General features: G+C 35.3%; 1 protein-coding gene across 1 annotated transcript in view; it reads right to left on the bottom strand.

Moving 5' to 3' along the window:
• Positions 1 to 24599, bottom strand: part of GRM1 (glutamate metabotropic receptor 1) — a 406389-nt gene that overhangs the window by 381277 nt on the left and 513 nt on the right. The window lies entirely within an intron of this gene.

Here is a 24599-nt window from a genome sequence, read left to right as displayed (position 1 = left end):
AAAGTAATAAAAGTTGCAAAATAAAGTCCTTTCCTTTCATAAATTCAAAACATCCATATAAAATACAGTTGATTATATAACTAAACAACAAATTTTAAAAGAACTAAGATAAACCAAATTATATATATATATATATGCTAATTTCTTTTACTGGTCTGATTAATTAGTCCATGGCAATGTCTTAATTAATTATCCCATGGCATCATCTTCCACAAGCACTTAAAAATCATCAATGTTTCTGTGAACTCCAGCAGATGAACTAGAAAAAGTACATTCAGCCACATACTATTCTGCCACAACTTCTCAAACATTTATTTTTCAAGTATGAAAAATGCAAAAGAAGAAAATAAAGCAGACATAATTTGTTCTGAATACACAATTATGGTCACAATTATTGTCTGTTTTATACCCTGCTGTATTTCTAGTGTCTGAAACAATGTCTGGTTCATTGGTCATGCTAAAATATTTGGTGAAAAAGTGGATGGATACATTGTTCCTGAATACTAAAAACACCACCTTGTTTCTTTAAGAAGATCAAAGTCAAGTGGTTTATTGGTGTTTCTAATTTGCTCTTCTACAAATGTATGGAGGGTAATTATTTTGAAACTATTTTTCAGGTTCAATTAACTAGCCTAATCAGTATTAAACCACTTTTTAAAATATTTGTAATACAAACTTTATTACACTTAAAGTACTGAAATTTGTTCCAGATATGAAGAAAACATTTTTATTATTGTACTTCATGTGTTAACCAATAGTAAAAATTTAGAAATTTTATAAAGGCAAGAAGAAGATAATAATATAAAATTTTCATACAGGTAAATAGAAGATAACTGTTATCCACTGTTGTGGTTATATGATTTGAAAATAATCATTTGAAAAGATTCTCATAACCATCTGAGATACATAAAAAGGGCATATTGCCCTAGTCCTACAAATGAGAAAAATTGAAACACCAAAAATCTGTTCCTTCCCTAAGCTTAGAGAACAAATTAGGAGCAGTACCACATCACCCTGCCTTTTTTTCCCCCAAAATCCTAAGTTGAGTATAATAAAAACCAATCATATGAGATGAGCTAAGTGTTATTTGTTTTCATTTTTCTTTAAGCTTTGAACTGATACTCTCTTCTCAGAAAATGCTTAAGTAATAAAGAAAATGAATTTGAATTCCTTGGGCCTTTCATCTGTTGAGGGCATAAGCATTACAGGTGATTGTTCTATTTGCTTAAAATAGCGATCTTTTATAACAGTTCTAATAACGGCAGTAACCTACTTGCAGAGTCTCAGTCAACTTTTGAACAATTAAGCAAGAAAAGTATCTAAATTTTCAGATACAATAAAAGTCTTCATAGAAAATGGTTTAACTTACTACAGTTTCACTTACACAACAAATTAAATTATTCCTGTTTAAACAGCAGTAGAATGTGCCTGCTTCAATGTAGCAAAATATCCACAACATGGTTTTACCCATCCAGCATACCACCAAAATCTACTTAAAACACAGTCCTTATTCTCTCAGTTGCATAGCTCAAAACCTGCAATATAACGCAGTTGCCTATAGAATGATGCCTAAATACTTAACCTGGCACCCAATGCCTGGGGAAGGAGTTTGTGAAAACAAAATATGGTAATTAGTCATATTCACCCTCCCTAGAGGATTGATAAAGTCAGAGGTGAGGAGCAGACCACGCAAAAAAAGAGAAATTGATTCAAATATTACCCAGGGGTTATTAAAATAGTGAAAGCACATTTTTTGAAAGCTTCCTAGGTCATTCTGCTATGACCCTTAATTGAAAGCCACTGATAAAATTTAATTCCATTCTTCTAGTCAAAATCTTATTTTCTCACACCTCAGCTTATAGCGCTCACTCCATGAAAAAAAAAAATCCAACTACCTTGCATTTTTTGTATTTACCTTTCTTCAAAATTCATTTCAAATTCAACTCATCCACAAAAGTTTCTAGTTATGAAAAAAATCATGAAAAAAATATTTTTTGGCACATTTATATTAGATGACACTGCAAAGTAATATTATAGATCATTTTCAATTGTTATTTACCCAATTCCATAAACAATGGCTATGGTCACTTTCAAAATAATGAAGCTGTGAAGCTGTCTGCAGACTCTGCAACACAGGTTCAACCCCGGTCCGCCGGGGAGAAACCCACATGGTGGAACAGACCTCTCCTGTCTTGCCCACTACTCCCCTCATCAGTCTATTTCATCAGTCTGCCTGTTCTGTTCCCTGCTCTGTCTCTGGTGAATCCTTTCACCCTCCTGCACATCTGGCCTGTACCCTGGTTCTTGTATATATAAATAGATCTTTAAAAAAAAGTTCTATTTTTACATAGCATGCAAAGTACATAGATAACTTAAAAAAAGGAAGGAAAATATACCAAATATTAACAGTCATTTGCTCTAGTAGGAATATAGTTTCATTTATCTGTATTCTTTCCTAAAAATTCTGCATATTAATGCAGAATTCTAAAAAATTCTACATATTAATTTATTAAAATTTTATATTAAGATGGAAATAGATCTAACAGTTGTCAAATATATTCTATAAATGATGATGGAGTCAAGGAATCAAGATTTACTACATCCCAGCTACTATATTCACCTGCTTTATCTAAAATATCTTACTCCTTTTATGATAAGAACTCTACTGAGTACTACAAACACAGAATGAACAAGACACAGCTCTGACTTTAAAAAGCTTGACGTCTAGTGAGAAAAACAGCTAGTACACAAACGGTACAGACTAGTGAGAAAACTACCAAAACATACCAAAGCACTCTGGGACCCTGTGATAGGAGAACCAAGCAGTTGAAGGAGGAGAATGTATCAAAATCCACCAAAAAGGAAGGAAATCCAGTTAAGTGTAAGAAAAAGGAAACACATAAGATGTTAAACAAGCTTAAAAAGATTACCTCAAGAAGGATCATTGGGTAAACTGTTTATAATGTTGCTGGAACACACACACTAAGGTCAGAAAGGAATCTGTCCCCTGAATTTAGCAACATGGAGATGGTGGCCCTATTAATAGTAATTTTAGTCAAGTGTTGAAAGAAGAAGCCAGATTGGAATGGTCTCCATGGTTAATGAAGTATAGAGTAATTCAAGAAAACTTACAGAATAATTTTTAGCATAATAAGAGTTGTGCAAAAAATGATTTTATATACAAAATCAATATACCAAATCAACTTCATTTGTAGATTTTAACAAATAACAGAAAAACTGAAATGAAAATGCTATTCGGAGGTGCAAAAAGAAGGCAAATTGTGGGCCTCCCCTGGTGGCACAGTGGTTGAGCACTGGGCTGCGAAGCTGCCCGCAGCCTTTGCAGTGCCGGTTCAATCCCCGGCCACCAGCGAGGGTCCCACATGGCGCTCAGACCTCTCCTGCCAAGCCCACTGCTCCCCTCAGCAGTGTATTTCGTCAGTCTGCCTGCTTTGTTCCCCACTGTGGCTCTGACTGTACCCAGTGCTTGCATAAATAAATAAATAAATAAATAAATAAATAAATAAATAAATAAATCTTTAGATAAAAAGGGAAGGCAAATTGAACACATTAGTTTATGTTTGTTCCCATAATAAAACTCATTAAAATTACAATAAGAGAATTTTAAGGTACAGACCTATAAGACAGTAAGAAGAGGAAATAGAAAACAGATTTTAAACTGTTTAAACAGATTTGTAAACTGAGAGAACATAAGAAACTGAGAAAATCAAGACCCACATTCAGAAATTGGAGATATCAGCTACCTTGAACAGTAGAAAGAATCAGTTAACAGTATAAGCAGCAGAGAGATCCCACGTCCTGTCCCTCACTCCACAGTCAAATATCTGTTCCTCCCCACTCATTCATTTTTTTTAATTTTTTTAAAAAGATTTTTATTTTTATACAAGAACCAGGCACAGACCAGATGTGCAGGAGGATGAGAGGATTCATCAGAATGGGGAACAGAACAGGCAGACTGATGAAATACACTGCTGAGGGGAGCAGCGGGCACGACAGGAGAGGTCTGCCTCGCCATGTGGCTATCTCCGCAGCTGGCAGGGATCAAACCGGCACTACAGAGGCCATTGACAGCTTCACAGCACTGCGCTTAATCGCCTGCACCACGAGGGAGGCCCCTTCTCCCCTCATTTTAAACTAGAGCCCTGAATGATGAGACAGACCCACATCCCTACTTGTTTTCCCCATTCATCTCCCCCAAAATTTGGCATCCATATTTATGCCTCTTATGTAAAAGATCTGAAGATGCTTCTCTGTCTAATCTGGTGGGTGATACATCCAAAAGACAAGACAAAAGTGTGCTTATAATTGAGGGTGGCCAAGGGAGATGCTAAGGCAAACAATCTGCAATACACAGGTGACCATTAAATGATCATTGATGTTCTGATCTGATTTTTATTGGAAGTCAGCACTAATAGTAGGCCAGCTAGGCAATTTTTAAATATTTTTATACATTTTTTACATCGTTCTTCATTTTTGTATAATGTATGCTTTCTCATCTTGGTTACAGTCCCTATGAAATTCCCACCAACAATTCACCCGTGAACCATCACCAGAGTCCCTTGTCCTCTTCCCACCCCTCTTTTGATCCTTCTCCCTTCTCCCCCACTGCAGAATGTCTCTGATTTATAGTTGCCTGTTGATTTTGATTTTCCCTTTATTATAATTAGTACCTGTATAAAGAGATTTGTGATGAATGTAGCTCACAAACAAATCTAACTAAGATTAATAATTTATTCCCAAAACTGTAAATCCAGAGATTGGATTTCATAAAGAAATCTTCTTTTAGCATAATCCCTTCCATTTCCATTGATGTTGCTGAACATGACATGAATTTATCTTTTTGATGCTGAGTAGTATTCCACTGTGTATAAGTACCACATCTTCTTGATCCAGTCATCTGTTTTGGGGCATTTAGGTTGTTTCCACATCTTAGCTATTGTAAATAGTGCTGCAATAAACATAAGAGTGGGGCCTCCCTGGTGGCACAAAGGGTTAATAGGCAGTCTATGAAGCTATCCGCAGCCACTGCAGCATGAGTTCGATCCCTGGCCAGGGAGATACCCACATGGTGCAGTAGACTTCTCCTGGCTCACCCACTGCCCCCCTCAGCAGTGTATTTCAGTCAGTCTGCCTTTTCTGTTCCCCACTCTGTCTCTGGTGAATCCTCTCATCTCCCCCCACCTCTGGCCTGTACCCTGTTCTTGTATGCATAAATAAATAAATCTTTAAAAAAAATTTTAAAGAGTGAAGGTTTCCTTTCAAATTAATGTTTTTGTGTCCTTTGGGTAGATTCCTAGGAGTAGCATTACTGGATTGTATAGTAGATCCATTTTTAGTATTTTAAGAGTCCTCCACACAGCTTTCTATAGTGGATGGACCAGACTTCATTCCCACCAGCAGTGTAAGAGGATTCCTTTTTCTCTGCATCCTCACCAAAATTTGTTGTTTCCAGTTTGTTTGTTTTTTAATATGGGTCATTCTCACTGGTGTGAGGTGGTATCTCATTGTGGTTTTAATTTGCATTTCCCTGATGATAAGTGATATTGAGCATTTTTTCATATATCTGTTGGCCATTTGCATTTCCTCTTTGGAGAAGTGTCTTTTTAGCTCTTCCCCCTATTTCATAAAGGGATTTTCTATTGCAAAGAACCTTCAGGCTCTTTCAATTAGTAAAGAGTTCACTCTTTCATGAGACTTTAAACAATAAGACTATATTTCTAGGATATTGACTCTAATGCAAATTTCTCCAACCTGACTATTATCTCATTGTAAAAATTCCCTTATCAACACTTCTCTTCATCGTTCTTATGAATACTAATCTTATTCCTTCTTTCATCTCAAGCTTGCCTTCTCCCTGCCATACAAATCTCACTCATTTTGGAAGGGCCAGCGCCAGTGTCACCACCTGATTGGAACCTTTGGAAAAGAGTCTGCATTGATTGCTGTCTTTTCTGATTTCTTAACAACTGTGTCGCTCAAATTTATACCAAGAAAGGTAGTTTTCATCCCAATACTACCCATCTGTGTCTATGCAGGCGTCTCTTTTAATAATCCTATCCCTTTGAAAAGCAGCAACAGCAACAGCTCTCTGCCCACCTATGTCTATGCAGGTGGCTCTTTTTACGCCCTCTTTCTTCTTTTCCTATTAAGCCTGTCCTTTTAAAATTAAAAAAAAAAATACACCAAGAAAAATGTCTATGGTATATGTTTTACATGATGAAGAAGAAAGAATGCGTGATTCTTGAGTTCAAAAATCAGGTCAAATTGTATTCCTGTAACCAACAGTACAGATCCTTGCACATATTAAATTCTCAAAAAAAAAAAAGTGTTACATTGAGAAATAGTGAAAGAGAGAATTCTGAGAAAAGCATGGGAGAAAAGACCTAAATTGGGAGTGCAAGGATTTTCTAGGTTTCCTCCTACCTTACACAAGTGGAACTGTTTTTAAGTGCTCCCAAAATTCAGGGGCTTTTATAAGGACTCCTAACTCCTTTTTAAAACAACATTTAGCTTCATTATGAAGCTGGGTTCTCAGCCTCTTACTCCAATTCAGCTGGTGGTTTCACTTTTAGCCTTGATTTTGTAACTATACTGACACATCTATTTTCTTATCTCTCTGTTGGGATAATTACCTTGTAAATGTATTCATGAGTCAAAGTTTTAATAGCACTTTGAAAAAGGGTCTATATAAAGGTGCATCTTCATTGAAGCAAAAAATTTACAAATAACATGTTTTGTTGACTTTTAACTTGCTGTCCTAGCATGTGGAGATACACAAGTGCACATGTCATCAAATGTTGATGCATTCTCATTTTGCCACAACAGAAATAATGAAAACAGACAATTGGCCAACAAAATATAGAAAAGAAAATAATTTCAGAACTGATTACAAACAATAAGTTATGCATACTACTCCTAAGTTTGACTTTTATATAATCAATTTCATGTATTAATAGGCATCTATTTTGAAAATATCAACGTATTTTAAAATATACTTCAAGTGATCAGTAAGTATGACTATAAAATATTTTGTAGAAAAAATTAATATCATAGCAAGGTTCATAGCAAATGCATAAAAATTCAATTCTTAAAACTATACAAATTATGTACCATGGAATACCAACAGAAATTCTTTCACATATCCCTATCAGAATACTTCCAATTTTGCTCCACAAATAAATGAAGGAAAGTTAATCTTTAAGGTCTTCTTAAACTTAAGAATATAGTAGTTGTATAGTAGTTTTCCTTGAAGTATCTAAAAGATATTATTTTCCAGACTCCATCACAGAAACAAGAATGACATGAGAAAAATCACCCAAAAGAAAAAACACACCTTAAAATTCTAGAGCTGGACTATTTACAATAGGTAAAACCTGGAAACAACCCAAATGCCCCCAAATAGATGACGGGATCAAGAAGATGTGGTATATACACACAATGGAATATTATTCAGCAATCAAAAAAGATAAACTCATGCCATTTGCAGCAATGTGGATGGAGCTAGAAGGAATTATGCTCAGTGAAATAAGCCAAAAGGAAAAAGAAAAATATCAGATGGTTTCACTTATAACAGGAATACAGGGGAACCAAATAAGACATAAGTGTAAAAAATAATAGTACAAAACACAACAAAGCAAAAACAGACAATTATAAATCAGAGACATCCTGCAGGGGAGGAGGAGGGAGAAGGATCAGAGGGAGGGAGAGAGGAGCACAGGGGACTGAGCTGATGGTTCACGGGTGCCTTGGGGAAGGAAATTCTATGGGGAATCAATCTGAGGGGGTTGGGGGAAGCAAATGTTGTTTAAAAAATAATAATAATAAAATTTAAAAAAAATTTTTAGAGCTGGGAATGGCCTTGGACCTACTCCTATAGATAAGCAAGCTGGAGATCAAAGTGGTACATGACTAAGCTCTTCAATGTTAGAACCAAATGTAGACTGTTAATAACCTGATTCCAAGCAAACTCTGATACGTCATTTAATATTCTACTAGGATTCATTCATTCAATAAGCACTGAGCATGTATGCCATGCCAAGTAACATGCTGAATGTGAAGGACAAAGGTGTAAGTCCTTAAACTGTCAAGTTTAAGTTCTCATACTGGACAAGATCATAGCTTTTAGAGAAAGTAAATATTTAAACATATAATTTGAAGTGTAATGTGGTAAATGCTATAATAGAAAAAGGGAATGAGCAAATCATTTTGCCTAGGCCTAGGGGATTCAGGTAACTGCTCATAAAGTGATATTTGATCTGGCTCTTTTAGAGTATTCTCATAACAAATTATTTCAAACCTGGGGGCTGAAAACAACAGAAATTTAGTTTCTCATGGTTCTGGAGAACAGAAGTCTGAAATCAAGGTGCTGGCAGGCTTGGTTCCTTTTTGAGATTCTGAGCAAGAATTCATCTTACTCCTCACTCCTATTTTCTTATGGCTGCTGTCTTGTAGATGCACCATTCCTATCTCTGCCTCTGTACTTATATTATTGTTTGTGTGCATGTGTGTGTATCCTTTCTCCTCCTCTTTTAAGAAAATCTGTCATTAGATTTAGGGTCACTCTAACAAGGATGAGCTTACCTCAAGATCCTTAACTTAATTACATCTGTAAATGACCCTATTTATTTTATCTTTATTTTCTTTTTCAAATAAAATCACCTTCACTTCCAGCTGGACATGTCTCCTGGAAGGACACTACTGAACCCATTCAAGAGAGAGTTAACACTTCACAGATGAGAAAAGTTTGAAAAGCACTCTAAGAAATAATAGCTTATGCCAATGCATCAATATCATCAAAGAAGATATCTTTTAAGGGAAAGAATAGGGAGTGTAAAATAATTGGGATGAAACTGGAGAATGATGGGAGATAAGGCTTAAGCAGAAAGTTGGGGTCCAACTGAGAATTACCTTGCCAAATTAAGAAAATTTTAAACAAATCTAAATAATTTTGGATGAAATTTCTATAGCAACAATTTTAAGGCTAAAATAGAAGAGCAAAAGCTGAAAGAGTATCAAACAGGATTTGGCTGTCAAGCTTTTCCAAGAAGGGGTCAGAATGCAGATATTTTAGGCTATGGAACACAGTATCTTTGCCATAACAATTCAACTTTGCTATTGTAACATGAAAGCAGAAATAAACAATAGGTAAATAAATAAGTGTGGATGTGCGCCAATAAATATTTATTAATTTCAACTTTCATAGGTCATAAGCAGTATTCTTTTATTTTTAAAAACATTCAAATACAAAATCATTTGTAAAAATGATGCCAGCAAAAATGGTAGAATAGGAAATTCCAGGATTGTTCTTCCACACAAACATCAAAAAAAGTCAAACAATTTTGTCAAAACCCTGAAAAATAATTATAGATTTACAGTAATCAAGTAAAATAGGCAACTTTAAAATGGTAGGAAAATTTTATGCATTTATATTGGTTCAAGCCCTTCCACCTCCCCAACTTGGTTTGATAGCAAAGACAGCAGCCTACATTCCCACTGTAGGACTGTAGTCTGGGGTTTATGAAACAGCAGAGAATTTATTCTCAAAGAATTTTGCTGTCCATTTGGACAGGGATACTTGAAACGGTGGTGAAAGAAACAGATCCAGAGATCTCCCATATGATGAAATTATTATATAAATAATTTAATAACTATGACTAATATATTAAAGAATCCAGTCAAAAGGATTGCTAATGCGCATTAAAAGATGGGAAATTCTGGGCCTTCCCAGTGGAGCAGCGGGTTGAGCTGTGGTGGAGCTGCGCTGTGAAGCTGAAGCGTGGGTTTGATCCCTGCCGCAGCCTCTGAAGCGTGGGTTTGATCCCTGTTGGCCCGTGAGAATCCCACATGGTGCCGCAGACCTCTCCTGTCTCACCCGCTGCTCCCCTCAGCAGTGTATTTCATCAGTCTGCCTGTTCTGCTCCCTGCTCTGTCTCTGGTGAATCCTCTCACCCTCCCTCGCATCTGGCCTGTACCCCGGTTCTTGTACAAATAAATAAATCTTTAAAAAAAAAAACCCTACAGTTTAAAAAAAAAAAAGATGGGAAATTTCAGCAGAGATGGAAACTACAAAATCAATAAAATCAAGTGGGAAAACAAAGGCATAAAATGCATGATTATCAGCACACAGGACTAAACAAAGTGGAAACAATGAAATTGAAAGTACATAAACTGAAAGTAGACAAAGTGCAAAAAGAAAAAAAAATAAGGGGATAGAAGACATAACACAGCATCCAAGTGCTCTGAAACAGTATCAAAAAGTCCTACAGTTATGTGACTAAACCAGGAAGACAGAATGGCACAGAGGATATATTTGAAGAGATACTGGACAAGAACGAAAAGTAATGAAGATAAGCCAAAAACATATCTAAGCATGTTGAAAACAAAGATAAAGAGAAAATCTTAAAGACAGTGCAACATTACAGAGAGAGGAACAAATGAAAGAATGACAGTGGCGTTCTCATCAAAAAATATGTGTCTTTCTGGCTTATTTCACTGAGCATGATCCCTTCCAGCTCCATCCATGTGGTTGTAAATTGCATGAGTTTATCTTTTTGATTGCTGAGTAATATTCCATTGAAAAATACCAGATGGTTTCACTCATAGCAGGAATTTAGAAAACCTGAATAAGGGACCAGGAAAAAGACTAATTATAATAAAATAAAAATCAACAAGCAACTATAAACCAGAGACACACTATGGGAGTGGGGGACAGAGGAGGATAAAAACAAGGGGGGTAGGAATTGCATGGGGGCTATAAACAAGATGAAAATGCATACATTGTGCAAAAATGAAAAATGATGTAAAAAAATAAAATGAAAAAAATACGAGTCCAAGCCACATGTGCATGTGCGCGCGCGCACACACACACACACACACACACACACACACACCACTAAAATTTTGTCAACACAAAATTCCACACCTAAGAAAAATACCTTTAAAAATCAAGACAAAACAGAAACTGCTTCATACAAACAAAGGCTGAGAGAATTTGTCACAGCAGACCTGCACAAATGTATGTTTAGGAAAATTGTTCAGGCAGAAGAAACGCTACCAGATGGAAATTTGGTTGTATATGAAGAAATAAAGTATGCTGGTTGTGTTTTTGATTAAGATGTATAAAAGCAGTTTCATTCTTATTTTAAAAGATCCTTAAAAGATAACTATATAAAATTAAAATAGGAGTAATGTGTTAAATAGTTTAAAAACAAATTAGAAGCAAAATATATGACAACAGTACAAGGATGGAAGAGAGAACTGATGTGTACTGCTGAACACAGAACTGTGAAATTCTTTTTTTTTTTAAGATTTATTTATTTATGCATACAAGAGCTGGGGTACAGGCCAGACATGTGGAGGGTGAGAGGATTCACCAGAGACAGAGTGGGGAACAGAACAGGCAGACTGACTGAAATACACAGCTGAGGGGAGCAGCGGGCAAGACAGGAGAAGTCTGCTGCACCATGTGGTTAGCTCCCTGGCCAGAGATCGAACTCATGCTTCAGTGGCTGAGGACAGCTTCATAGGTTGCATCTTACCCCGTTGCGCCACCAGGGAGGCCCTGAACTGTGAAGTTTTTACCTCACATGTGAAGTGCTGTTATCTGACAGCAGATTGTGATAAATTAAAGATATATTATAAACCTTAGAACAACAATTAAAATTTTTAAAGGCTGACTAAAAAAACCCAAGATTGCAAACCACCAAGAATAATTGAGCTTGAAATGAGCTGAACACTTTTAAAAAATAGAGCCTCATCTCTTAGAAATAATGACTTAGGGAGAGAAAGAGAAGCAAAGTTGGCAGAATAGATAAGTGTCATAGATTTTGGTAGTAAATAGATTCTGTCATGAATAAGTTATTGGAAGATATAATTACAGAGGTAAAAACTTGGTCCAATAGAGAGTGAAATTAGATACACTTTTTTTTCTTTTTCTTCTTTCAGTTTTCACTTAGACGAGAACAAAAATAGATTGTAAACATCACTAAGAAACAGGTTTTCATATACAGGGCCTAGACAGGATGAATCACCAATTAGAATGAGTGTTAGACTAAAATAATCTCTCATAAACTAAAGAACTCTAAACCCATGAAAGGTAGAGATAAAGAAATGCTATTAAAAGAGAGTACAGAAACAGAATTTAAATTGTTTCTTGATAGAAAAGCAATATTTAATTAACTAGCTAGGAAAAACATCCCACAGAATTTACAGCTAACAGGTATTATACTCTTGTCCAAATCTTAAGACACTTTTATCTCCATTCATTTTCCATAAAAAGACATCACAGAACAGAATTCTGGATTCAGGCAGATCTGTTTTCAAATGCTGGATTTTCTACTTACTTACTAGTTAATTTAGTATTAAAATACTAATAATAACTGCATGGAGTCATTTTTAAGATTTATTAGATTGTGAATGAACACTGTCTAAGACTGTCATATGGAAGACAATAAATATAAAAAGACAATAAATAAATATTAGAGAAAACAGTTTAAAGCAATATTTTTTCTGATGGTGTATTTATAAAAAGCAATAATTGGTTTAGATATTACATATATGCTATCATATATTATCAAAGATGTAACATCTAAGATGTAGGTAAAGTTTAGGATCTTTTTTTAAAAAAAGATTTATTTTATTTATACATCCAAAAACTGGGATATAGGCCAGCAGTGCAGGGGCTGAGAGGATTCACCAGAGACAAAATGGGGCACAGAACAGGGAGGCTCAAGTTTAGGATCTTCAACAAAGTCCTAAAGATGTCATATCCAAATGGTAACCCATCTTTTTATAGTCTCTGTTCGTTTATATTCTCTTCATGAACTTCTTTAAAAATATTAAATTTTCTAGTATATCATGAAGTGATCTTTGAGAAACCTCTAGTATTCCCAGGATCCCTGGTCAGGCACTACTGCTTTAAAAGACCCTAAAGGGCAAAGCTAAGTCATTTTACTGCCAATCAAGTGATAACACTAAAAAAAAAATCACCAAAGTGATACATCACTTTCTTTTCATTATTTTTGAGATTTTCTATTCAAAAATTTTTAAAGATTGCAAATTTAAGAACACAAGAAAGGAATAAGAACAATGTGAAGCAATATCACCATGAATGAAAATGTTTCATTAAGCATAAGAACTGAGATGACATCTGACAACAGGTCACAGTCAGAGTCAGAGGCTACTTGATAAAGGAAGTGAAATTTGAGCTTGCTTTTAAAGGAGAAAAGGAAAATGAATTAGTAAAAAGCTGTAAGGAAAATAGCCTTCCCAATGCAACATAGTATGTTTGAGGGTAAACAGGCATTAAGGGGCAGGGAACAAGACAGAGAGAGAGAGAGAGAGAGAATATAAATAGATGTATATATGTATGTATATATATCTGTATATACATGTATACATATATGTGTATATATTTTCCTTTTCTTCAAAGCTAATCTTGTTGATTTATATATATATATATATATATATATGTAGTACTGCCTATTGCTGCCCTGAAAATTTGTACTTAAATCATCATGATCTGTTTTTGTTTGTTTCTTGTTCTTTTGTTTGTTTTTTAGTATTTCTCAGTGAGAAATTTTCTCAAGTCCTGATAGCCTGCTCCAGGGTATATAATAAAAAGAAATAAGAGTCTCTAAGGTACAAAGGAGTTGCAGTTGGCTGACTATTTTCCCCTGTGCATGTAATTTTGTTCTGCTTTGTTTTTGCCAATTACAGATTTCAACATAGAAACAGCCTAGTAAAGAAAATAGTCTCTGAATATACAATGTTCTTAATGACTGGTTACTAAGTATTTCCAGATCTTAATTTTGGGTCAGGTCCTTATTGTAATTATTGATTTCACTTTGAAGCTTAAAATAAAAAGATTACTGTGCACTCATACATCCGTCTTATATCCAACTTTAAAATTTTTTTGTTATTTTATATTCCATGTTTGGATCATTTAAGTAACATTGCCAAATGTCTGTTTCAGTAAAAAGCGCTCAACTATTGTCTCAGACATAATGAATCATAATTCCAGAAAGCCCAGAAGTCAATCCATTGAATGACTAAAAATAATATATTCACTAATTCATTCATTTAACAAATATTTTTAAAAGCCTGTCCACGCATGCATATGCACATATTCTAAACTCTTTTGCAGTGATCAATGACTATCTAACCACATGTTTTCAGTTCTGATCTGTTGACCTTGAAGAACTAGAAACTGCAAATAAGTGGGAATTTAACTAAATAAAAGCCAATTTTTTTTCACCCTTTTCAAAATTAGATTACACATTATACTCATAGATTACACATTATACTCATACTCAAGCATCATTCTGCTTCAAAAGAGGGACTACCATGAAAATGTCAACTTACTTGTGATTTCATTAATCTCAGATAAACCTTATGTTCAAACACAAAATTAGAACCCATGAGAAAAATCCAAAGGATCCTTCCTGAAATAATAATATGATGTTTGTCTTACATGATACACTTATTTCTGTAATCAAAATAATTATTGCTATCTCAATTCACCCAATTTTCAATTTTTTTAAAGATTTATTTATTTATACAAGAACTGGGGCACAGGCCAGAGGCACAGGAGGGTAAGAGAATTCACCAGAGACAGAGCAGGGAGCAGAACAGGCAGACGGACCTAAGACACTGCTGAGGGGAACAACGGGTAAGACAAGAGAGGTCTGCTGCGCCATGTGGGTTTCTCCCTGGCTGGCCGGGAACCGAACCTGTGCTGCAGAGGCTGTGGACAGCTTTACAGTGCGGCGCTCAACCCACTGCATAACTAGACCAGTTGAGGAGTGAGGCCAAATAAAACAGGTTCATTGCTTAGCGTTTGAGTCTAAGAGCATACCCCAGTTCTACTTTACCAGAAGGTTATTAGAACCTACACAATCATTGACAATGAGGTTCTTGGATGCCCACTCTAGTATTGTTTCATAGATGTGCACAGAAACCCAGGGAGGGAGAAAGAGAACAGATAATCTGGATATACTTGGGTCCCTACTTGATATACCATCAACATATCACTAAGATATAGCACCAGTATCCTGTAACAATACTTCATATAGCTATTTAGAACCATTTGGCATAGAATTAAACAATACTATCCTACAATAAAAGCATCTATGCTTAGAGAGCAGAAAATAATTAGATAATGTGACAAGTAGTTTCTATGGTTCACTTGATCTATGTTACCAAGTGATTCAAGATTTCAAAAAGGAAGATGTGAAAGGATATCATTACAAAAACTATGCCCATCACAATCTCTGAGCCACTTTCTTGGAAACTCCCCTTCCCTTTGCCTTGAGAAAAATGGAATGAACATAGTTTCTTCACAAACACTGCAGTTGCCCAGTTTCCACTACCTTACCCTTAAAATGCCCCTGAGTGACAGCAATGTCTCTTCTCTGAGTTGGCATATCTTAGCAGACCCTAAGGGATTGATGACCATCCTCGATTGCTGAGTACAGATAATTATAGGTGGAATAATTTTTGTTTTTATTGCTAGTTTTGTGATTTAGCCATATTCTAGATTGGCAAGAAAAATTTAGCTCTATATCTTGTCAAGTTTTCCCTAATAAAATATTAACTGTATTCAAGTAGTTGACTGATATTCCTTGATCTCAGGGAAGAAAGACCTTTTTATTAGCCCTAGGAAATAACACATGAATAATGTAAACTAGTCACAGAAATCCCACTACCCATTCTCCAACATAGAATGCTTTCGGAGTGAGAAGTGTCCATACAACAGCAATGCTCAAGACATAAGGGAAAGTCTGTTGGGAAGCTTTGGGAAATATTTTTTTCCAAAGACTAAAAGATTTGCAAGAAGACAATTTTTTGTTCCTGCCCCTTCCTTTTTAATCAGGATACTAGATGTGTGGTTTTGCTGGCAAGAGCTGCTGCAACCACCTTGAGAATCATGAAGTGAAGGCCAGTAAAAGCATGGACATGCCCCCTCCAAATGAAGTGTTTAGCCTGAGCAGCTATACTCAGTCTGTGATCACTTTCTCCCTGAGTTCTTGACTTTAGGACATGATCCATCAGAAATTCTACTAATTGCATATAAAATCCTTTCTAGCTGATAAAATTAATGCTTTAAAAATGCACAGTTAAATATTAATGGCCACACACTTTTATTAAAAAATTATATTTATCTTCAGATAATTTCCTCCCAGATATTAGGAGATGCAAATACATTCTGTCCAATGACAATCTCTCCATCAGTGTGAAAAGCTAAATATTGCTTTATAGAATAATTACTCATCATCTTCACCAGACATGATTTCCAGAGAGAGAGCATAGAGGCATTTTTCTTTAAAAATAACTAAATATTCATTATCAAGTTATTGAATATTTCAGTCCTGTAGTTGTGTTAGCTATTCAAATGAAAATGAAAAAAGTTCTAAAGGATGGAAAATTAGCATTAGACGAACTTTTAGATTTAGAGTTAAAATAAATATATAATATAAAAAGAATCCCATAATTTAAACATCTGTCTTTGCAGAGATATAAATGGTTAAATGTAGGAAAGATGGCTACATGTCATTAATTCCTACTATAATATGCCAAGCAGGTAAATTCAATAAAGTCTTTTAGAATAGTTTATAAGAACAGTTTTATGTCATGTATATTTTTGCAAGGAAAATGGTTTTTTTTTATTAAATTTGGCCTATCAACTATGTAAAGAGAACAATCAAGTAACAATCTATTATAGTGAAGATACATTTTCAGGTTGCATTATTTTGCATATTCTAAGTGATTAAATTCATAATTAATATTTTTCTAGCAAACTATATATTTTTATATTCAGAATAATTTAAAAGATAAAGTACATATTCTTATATCCTGACATCTAATTCTTTTATATTTAACCTTCCATTCACTACATATGTCTCAGTTACAAAACAAGGATTGTTTAATTTTTTAAGCTGATTAAATGTAAGAGACAACCATAGAGAGAATTTACAAAGCACAGTCTCCTCTATCTGCCCAAGAGATCTATCCCAGTCCTTTATTCCAGACTGTTTCACAGTTTAATCCAGTTATTGTAGCTAAAAGTAAATGATTATTCTCTGGCTGAGCATTTGATCTTTTCAGGGAGAAATAAAGTATGTGTGCTTATGCAGATTCAAGCAGGTTTGTTTCCCACAAAGTATGAAAATATTTTTGATGCTATTATTTTTAGACTAAATTCTCTAATATTCCAAAAGCAAAATTGGTTTGGGATTTTCTTTTGTTACAGCTAAGGAGTCATAAGGTTGTGTATCAAAGACTAAATGGGCACATTCAGAAAAGAATGGCTGTGATTCCCATTCATTGGTATTCTCAAATTGTTTGCATGGTATCTTCCTTATTGTATGTTCAATACATAAACCACATAAGCATGAATCTCTGCATGACTTGGAAAAGCTAGCCAGTTTTTCTATTCCTTAATTGGTATTTTAACCAAACACACACAATAGTTTCTGACTATAATATTCAAAAAGGAACAGTTATAGATGAAACTCTGACTTAGGCAATGTTCATGTGCATAGTGTCTTCTTTCACTCATGTTTGGAAACATTCTATTTTCTACAGCACCAATCAATACATCACTAAACCAACTGGACATTCTCACAAAAGTATCTGTGTATCATGGACTTTACAGAGTCAACTGTCAAATATGAATGCCCCTTCCCTACTGCCTAGACCTCCATTTTCCTTGGCAAATCTCATACCAAACTTGCTAATACTAGTTTTATTGGGAGGACTCCCAGCCATTTCCATATTTTTAAAGTCTCCAGAAAATAAAGTAAATGCATTTTTAAAAATTCTAAAATGCTATGTAAATATAAGTGACCATTGTTTTATCCACTCAGTTTACTGTAACGAAATACCATAGACAGGTATTTTCACCTATTGCCCTTCTCTCGGCATTTCACGTTTGCTCTTCATTCCATCTTTATTCAACAGTCTGCAGTTTCTTCAAGTAATTCAGTCTGCTTCCTATCATCAGGTCTTCCCTGTAAGAGGCTCTATACCATGACCCATATCAAAAAGATCACAAACAAGCAGTGTTGGTAAGGATGTATAGAAAAAGGGACACTCTCATACTGTTGGTGGGAATGTAAACTGGTCCAGTACCTACAGAAAGCAGTATGAACGTCTCAAAAATTAAAAATGGGGCCTCCCTGGTGGTGCAGGCGGTTGAGGGCAGTGCTGTGAAGCTGTCCACGCCTTCACAGAGCAGATTCGATCCCGGCCAGCCGGGGAGATACCCACATGGTGCGGCAGACCTCTCTTGTCTCACCTGCTGCTCCCCTCAGCAGTGTACTTCAGTCAGTCTGCCTGTTCTGTCCCCTACTCTGTCTCTGGTGAATCCTCTCACCCTCCTGCACATCTGGCTTGTACCCCAGTTCTTATATGTATGAATAAATAAATCTTAAAAAAAGATTATAAATGGCTCTATCATACAACCCAACAATTCCACTTCTAAGGATCTATGCAAAGAATATAAAAACACTTATTCAAAAGCAAACTTGCTTTCCTGTGTTTATTGCAGCACTACTTACAATATTTATGGGAACAACCTAAGTTCCCCCAAAAAGATGAGTGCATCAAGATGTGGTGTATATGCATGAAGGAATACTACTAAGTGTATACTACAAACAAACAAACAAAACAATCACATGCCATTTGCAGCAACATGAATGGACTGGAAGGTATTACACTAAGCAAAATAAGCCAGGAGGAAAAAAAATACCAGATGGTGTGACTTATATGTGGAATATAGAGAAACCATACAAAGCGAAGACAATGACAAATTTTTAAGCCACACCTTGGATGTTAACCATAGATCTGAGATACTCAGAGGGGGAGGGTTACTTCAATAAATAAAAAAAAGAGACTCTATACCTAGGATACTTCATCTCCCTTGCTACCTGGAACATACCTACTAATCCTTCAATACTCAAACATTCTTTTTATGAAGTCATTTCTGAGCATCACAGTAAATTAACTAAATTGTACCCTCTCAATATTCAGCACTTCTACCACAGCATGCACACAAAAGTTAATTGGACTATTCTACCTTTCCTTACTAAAACATAAGAAAATTGACAAGGACTCTACCTCCTCAACTTTTTATTCCTAAAAATTAGCAATCACATTTGTAAAGTATTTGACACACAATTTTGTTACGTATTCATTGAGCGGATTTTATCATATGTAATCTTAAAAATGATTTCCCACATATTTTGGGAAATAAATATCTAATGATATACTTTTCAGCACCAAGGCAACTCTAGGGAATATCTTAGAGATGGAGTAGGCAGCTAATTTCCTGTACCCCTTAAATTTGCCTCACATTGCTGGCATTCCCACTGTGTCTGCCTATGGTACATCAGCCTCCTTGGACTTCATATTAGCAATAAAGTACAAAGAACTCAACTTTGAACAGAAATCAGCCTCGTGGGTATTTTGGCCTCTTATGCGTCATTTTAAAATTCATCCTCTAAAAGTATACACTGTTGCATACAAATGAAACCTCAATATAAAAAAAGTTACAAAAAAAATAAAATAAAACTATATTAAAAGATTTTTCTCATAGCTAAGCTTCCTAATTTGGGGAACTCTACTAAGCCCCAGTATTTTCTTTCAAAATGTGGGTGATGATCATGTTCCTGGGAGACCTGATCCCACAGTAGCAAGGCGCTTGTGTTTCTCCAAGAAATGTAAGGATATTAAACTATAAGGAAAAATTAAGACCAAATTAGGAATCTCTTTAGATTTATATTTTGATATATGCCACAAATACCATTAATATAGTAGTTCAAAAAAATCCTTTTAAAACTGTAGAGGGATCCATAAGATAGAGATAACAGCAATGAAACATTTTTTGTTGCTTTCACATAACTACATTTATCTCTAATTAGAAAATAAAGTATATGGTACAGAGAATCTAAAAGCAAGTTTTATTTACATCTACAAGCATAGGTTTTTTTTTCTATCATTCATTTCAATATTTTGAGGTTTTTAACAATTGTCTTGCCAGCAGTCATTTACGGAAATAATCCATTACTACTCCTTTAAACTTTCACCATTAAAAAGGAAGAGAATGATGAAAAAACTTATTAACTCAATCCGGTCCTTTAGGGAAGAGTAGCTTCAATAAATATGAACAGAGGTTTAAATTCATGTCTGTATTCAAAATGACTGGAGACACACTCATAAATATTCTATTTTATATAAGAAGATGTCTCTTGTAATCAGAGTAATAACCACTGATGATTCAGATATATTTTAAATACTTGATTAAATATTTAATTTCTGCCAACAAATCCATTATGAATTATCCTCCTTAATGATACAAATTTATGCTTTTCAGGTTGATTATAATATATCACATTGAACTGGAAAGAAATTGAGCAAATATTTTGCACAGGTGAGAAAAGGCATTAAAACCACAGGACTTCTTCTTTTGGTTTCTGCAGAACAGGGACAATATTGCCTCCCACAGCTTTATCAAACAAAATATAGAAAAATCCCCACTTGTTCAAAAACATTTGAAGCAGGCAGAGCATTCTGGCTATTTCCACATAGTTTGGCTAAGTATTTCTTCTACATAGGTAATTCCTTTCAAAAGATCAGAATGCAATGAAATATATAATACCTAATTGATTACAATGAATCATTTTTTGATGAGGGAAGTTCAAACTCTTAAAATCCCTCAATTATCACTTTTTTCAGTTTCGTTGAAGTACTGACAAATAAAAGTGTACATAGTTAAGGTGTTCAACATGTTTTTATATCCATATACAGTGTGAAATGACTACTGCAATGAAATTAGCTAACATATCCATCATCTCATAGTTACTTTTTGTAGTGAGGACACTTAAAATGAACTCGCTTAGCACATTTCCAGTATACATACAGCACAGTATTATTAACTATAGTCACCATGCTGTGCATCTGATTCCCAGAATGTATTCATCCTCATAACTGAACTTTTGTACACTTGACCAACATCTCCCATGACCCCATTCCCTAGTCCCTGCCAAACACCTTTCTAAGCTCTACTTTTAAAAACTCAAACTTTTTAGATTCCACATATAAGAGATAGCATGGAGTATTTGCCTTTCGATGTCTGACTTACTTCACTTAGCACAGTGATCTCAAGGTTCATTCATATTGCTGCAAATGGTAAGATTTATCTTCTGTTTTGAGGTTGAATAATAGTTCATTATTCATTTTCTTCAGATATCCCTTCCTTTGGCTACATACCCAGAAATGGGGTGGTTGTATCAGATGGCAGGTCTATTTTTAAGTTTTTGAGGAACTTCCATTCTGTTTTCCATAATGGCTCTATTAATTCACACTAACAACATACCCGGGTTCCTTTTTCTCCACAACCTCACCAGTATTTGTTATCTGTCTTTTTTATACCAGTCATTCAAAGAGGTGTAAGAAAATATTTCATTGTGGGTTTGATTTGCATTTCCCTGATGATGAGTGATGTTGGCCATCTTTTCATATGCCTGTTGGCCATATGCTTGTGTTCTTCTGAAAATGTCTATTCAGGTCTTAGCTCACTTTCCATTCAGGTTGTTTTGCTACAGGAGTTCCTTGAGTTCCTTATATGTTTTGAATATTAAGTCCTTGTCATATATCTAATTTGCAGATATTCTCCACCCCCACTTCACAAGCTGCTTTTTTTCGCTCTTTTGATTATTTCCTTGGCTGTGCAGAAATTGTTTAGGTTGATACAATACCACTTGTCTATTTTTGCTTTTGTTGCCTGTTTTTGGTGTCATATCCATAAAAATCACTGCTCATACTAATGTCAGGAAATTTTCTCCCTTGTGTTTACACTGGGAAGTCTTACTCTTTACACTCTTACATTTAAATCTTCAATCTATTTAGGGTTGATTTTTAAAAATGGTATGAGACAGTGGCCTATTGTGTATCCTTGACACCCTTTGATTCCTGTCTCCTAACCTGCCCTGCTCGTGCTACTGGGAAGCATGCCCAATCCATATAACACCATACTATTTTTTGACCTGGCACCACCCCCTTTAGCATTGTTGATCACTCCTGCCAGAACCAATTTTCCAAGCCTATAGTTCCTCCTCCCATCCCCTGAGAGTATTACACGCATTTTAACAGTAGCTTTGGAATCGTCATTCTTTCCAGAATTGGGACTTAGATCCTAATATAGTCAATTTGTCAGGAGAAAGAAAAGCAGTCCAAAGACAGATTGGTAGTAGAGGAAATGCAATAAGGAGTTATCCTTGGCAAACCCCATTCATACTGGGTGGCCATCAACTTCACTTCCAGAGATCAGGCAGAGGGAAGTAGAATATGGAAGAAACTTCTCAAGCAATTTTATTAATGATCTTCCTACTGAAGAGAAAAAAGTGCTAGACTTCAATGATCCTTATTGTTGATATACACAGCCCTGTGTTATCAAATAATTATATCCCTTTTGCCTTCATGTTCCCCCTGTCAACCTAGGAAGTTTGGTGATAAATCATTTATTTGTATTTGAAAAACACCTTATCTTAGTAATAATAGGCAACAGCCTCGATATTGGAATCAAGAGGAATTTTAGGTTCTCTTGTTCTTGTAGAGCTAAACTGGGACAAATCACCAAATTTCTGGGTTTTTAAAAATGAAATGTTTAAGTATTATCATGTTAAGATTCCAATGAAAAAATTAACAAGGTCCTCACAAAATATGTCCTACACATAAATCATTATCCTGTTTCCACCCCAAATGGGATTAAATTTGCATCAACTCCCTCTCAGTCAGTCTCCCACTTCAAAAGCAACTTGTAACATTTATTTCTAAACAAGATGGCCTGAGTTAGGAATTCAGCTGGAATAAAGGTACAGTCCCTGAAAGGAGCAGGATGGATAGCTTTGGCCTAGCGATACCACACAAGAACAAGCAATCTGATTGTTGTCACACTTATAGTTCAAGAAGAAGTGGCTGAACTTTATGATACCTGAGTGGCTCCCTGATTGGTTTATGTTCAGTCATTTGATTCCCACTTGTGTAATGTTGTTAGATTATTAGACTTTAACAGTGGGATAAGTTCAGTGTTGTCAGGAATGAACAGGTGTTTCGCAGCTGGGAGCTTCCAGAGAGCTAAGGAGTAGAAATGAACCATGTTTTCTGAAATTAGTTCTGGTGATTCTGATATTGAAAAACATTACTCTGTAGATATAGAGAGTTTTTTCAAAAACAATAAAGAGCTCTTTGCAAATAGAGAATAGAACATATCATTGAAAAATTCAAAAGAAGAATATTGTTTAATTGTAGCTATTGATAAAAGCATATAGCATTCCACCTCTATTGTTAAAATTACATCTCTGCACACTGACAACTGGATCTGTAGTTTAAGGGATAACAATAATTATGACCATAGAGATTAATTACCCCAATCCATGTAAACAAAGAGAAAATAATGCCGTGCTTAACTTCAAATATTTCTGTCTGGCACCAGCTGGACTCAGTCAAACTGTAGAACCAAACTAAAATGGAGTCACTTCAGTCAGAAAAAAATGAGTTGGCTAAGGCATGTACACTAAAGAAAATTAAACCTAACCTTATTGACATTAGTAGTAAGAATTTATAGGTCTTTCCAGAATCAGAAGAAAACACCAGATATTTCCTAAATACCAAGTGTGTTAACATCATCTATGAACTTCCATGTTGCCCTGACTGAGCTACCCAGATCCAAATAACGAAGAACACTTAGAAAACCAAGAAGCTGAAAAAGTGAAATAATATCCACATCAACAGGGCAAGAGTCTCTTCATCTGTGGGGAACTCCTTGCTCCTATAGCCTTGAGTTTCCTGTATGTAGGTTGAAACCTTTGCAATAAGTTTAATTTCTGCTTTCCTTTACACTATGTGCAGTTTGGTTTTTGACACTCTAATCCTCATTGTTTGCTCTAAAGGTGAGAAGTGACACACTACTAAAGATAATTTTTATAGCACAATATACACTTAAATACTAAGTTTCAAATTACACTTCCAAAAGAATGGTAATAAATTGATGTATTGGCCAATGAAGACTGCTTGCCCACTGCTCCTGTTAGCACTACTTTTCCCACTTGCCTCAAGAAGCCTTGCATGAGGTATTTCTGCACCGAGTTTTACAGGGTTTAGTTTATAAAAATTGCTTCTTTCAGGCTTAGAGGTCTGTGATGAAGCTGTGTACTAAGAACCGACCACTTTGGACTTTTCACGCAATTACAACGGATGTTCTCTTAGGCAAGAACTTACTTTTGTGCTTCTGTGATCACGTGCTACAATGCCCATCCACAGCATAAGGCCCAATCCTTGTTATGTGTTAGTCTTTGGTGCCAAGCCTGAAGTGGGGGGGGGGGGGAAGCCTGAGGGAGGAGGGATTACAAGATCTTGGCCCTGAAGCCTCTTGGCTGATACATATACACCATGGAATATTACTCAGCAATCAAAAAAGATAAACTCATGCAATTTGTAGCAACGTGGATGGAGCTAGAAGGGATTATGCTCAGCAAAATAAGCCAGAAAGAAAAAGAAAAATACCAGATGGTCTCACTCTT

The sequence above is a fragment of the Talpa occidentalis genome, unplaced genomic scaffold (assembly GCF_014898055.3).
Source record: "Talpa occidentalis isolate TD23 unplaced genomic scaffold, MPIMG_talOcc4v2.1 talOcc4.2, whole genome shotgun sequence".
Classification (NCBI taxonomy): Eukaryota; Metazoa; Chordata; class Mammalia; order Eulipotyphla; family Talpidae; genus Talpa; species Talpa occidentalis.
This window is presented reverse-complemented; position numbering and strand designations above follow the sequence as displayed.